The sequence below is a fragment of the Canis lupus genome, chromosome 11, assembly GCF_003254725.2.
Source record: "Canis lupus dingo isolate Sandy chromosome 11, ASM325472v2, whole genome shotgun sequence".
Classification (NCBI taxonomy): domain Eukaryota; kingdom Metazoa; phylum Chordata; class Mammalia; order Carnivora; family Canidae; genus Canis; species Canis lupus.
In genome coordinates, this window is record NC_064253.1 from 53,555,300 (window position 1) to 53,557,478 (window position 2,179).

Sequence of the window (2,179 nt, forward strand, 5' to 3'; positions counted from 1 at the left end):
TCCATCTGGTCCAATGTGTCATTCAAAGCCCTTGTTTCCTTGTTGATCTTATGCTTAGATGATCTGTCCAATGCAGTGAGTGGGGTGTTGAAGTCCCCTATTATTATTATATTATTATTGGTGTGTTTCTTTAATTTTGTTATTAATTGGATTATATAACTGGCTGCTCCCATGTTAGGGGCATAAATATTTACAATTGTTAGAGCTTCTTGTTGGATAGACCCTTTAATTATGATATAGTGTCTTTCTTCATCTCTTATTAAAGTCTTTGGTTTAAAATCTAATTTTTCTGATACAAGGATTGCCACCCCAGCTTTCTTTTGATGTCTATTATCATGATGAATGGTTTTCTACCCCCTCGTTTTAAATCTAGAGGTGTCTTTAGATCTAAAATGAATCTCTTGGAGTGGCCAACGGCTTGCAGAGCAACATGCCTAAGTTTTTTCTTTTTTTAACATGCCTAAGTTTTATTGTGACTACTGTGACACATACCTCACCCATGACTCCATCTATGAGAAAGACACACTGCAGTGGTAGGAAACACAAAGAGAAGGTGAATGACTAGTATCAGAAATGGATGGAAGAGCAGGCTCAGAGCCTGATCGACAAAACAATCGCTGCATTTCAACAAGGAAAGATACCTCCTACCCCATTCTCTGCTTCTCTTCCTGCAGGGGCAATGATCCCACCTCCCCCCGCCAGTCTCCCAGGTCCTCCTCACCCTGGTACGATGTCAGCCCCCCATATGGGGGGCCCTGCCGTGATGCCAGTGATGGGCCCTCCTCTGGGATGATGCCAGTGGGACCTGCTCCCGGAATGAGGCCACCTATGGGAGGCCACATGCCAATGATGCCTGAGGCCCCAATGATGAGACTTCCTACCTGTCCCATGATAGTGCCCACTCAGCCAGGAATGACTCGACCAGACAGATAAGGAGAGACAGGAACCTCTTCATATTCATTTTGTATTACTTGTTCTACTTCACGAGGAGATCATGGTCCTGTGACTCTGGGTGTTTTCTAACAGCATGACAAGGAAGACTTGCTTCCCCTTCCTATCAAAGAGAGAACAGTTTTTGCAGGGGAGTAGTAGAACAAAAAAAAAAGGCAATTTTCATTTGTATTGTGAAATGTGAAAATAAAATTGTCAACTGTTTTAGTTAATAAAAATAAATACATAAAATTAATCTCTTGCAGACAGCATATTGATGGATCTTGCTTTCTTACCCAATCTGATACTCTTTGTCTTTTGATTGGGGCATTTAGCCCACTTACATTCAGAGTAACTACTGAAAGATGTGAATTTAGTGCCATTATATTACCTGTAAAGTTATTGTTTCTATATATTGTCTTTGTTCCTTTCTGGTCTACATTACTTTTGGGCTCTCTCTTCACTTAAAGGATTCCTTTTAATATTTCTTGTAGGGCTGGTTTGGTGATCACAAATTCTTTTAGTTTCTGTTTGTCCTGAACAGAAACTCTCCTTCTATTTTGAACAAGATCTTAGCTGGATAAAGTATTCTTGGCTGCATATTTTTCTCATTAAGCACCCTGAATATATCATGTCAATCCTTTCTGGCCTGCCAGATCTCTGTGGATAGGGCTTCTGACAGTCTAACGTTTCTACCCTTGTAGGTTAAAGACTTTGTCTTGAGTGGCTTTCAAGATTTTCTCTTTGTCTCTGAGATTTGTAAGTTTCACTATTAAATGCTGGGGTGTTGACCTATTTTTATGAATTTTGAGAGGGTTCCCTGTGCCTACTGGACTTGGATGCCTGTTTCCTTCCCCAGATTAGGGAAATTCTCTGCTAGTGCTGTACTATGAAGAATGGTAGTGGAACCCAGTCTATTTTTTTTTCCAGTCTCTATATTGTAGAATCATGAAGTGTCTGTTTTTTTTTATATAAAACAAAGTTTTCAAAAAAATAAAATAATAAAATAAAATAAAACAAAAAACTCCCAAAGTTTTCAATTTTCATTGGCCAAAAGAAAAGAACTGTTATTTATTTATTTACCTAAGAATTCAAGTACTGTGCCCATGTTCATAACTCAAATGCTTTTGTAGTTGGCTTTTTAAGCTAGCATTTGTGAGCTAACAACTTGCAGACTTTTGTGTCTGTGTGTACTTGTTCCACAGGTTTTTAAAAAATAATTTAAGTTTAGCTTTTAATTTTTTATTAT

General features: G+C 38.4%; 1 pseudogene; it reads left to right on the top strand.

Moving 5' to 3' along the window:
• The first annotated feature begins 273 nt into the window (after nt 1-273).
• On the top strand, nt 274-1,052 carry LOC112649617 (U1 small nuclear ribonucleoprotein C-like; annotated as a pseudogene).
• The last annotated feature ends 1,127 nt before the right edge of the window (nt 1,053-2,179 follow it).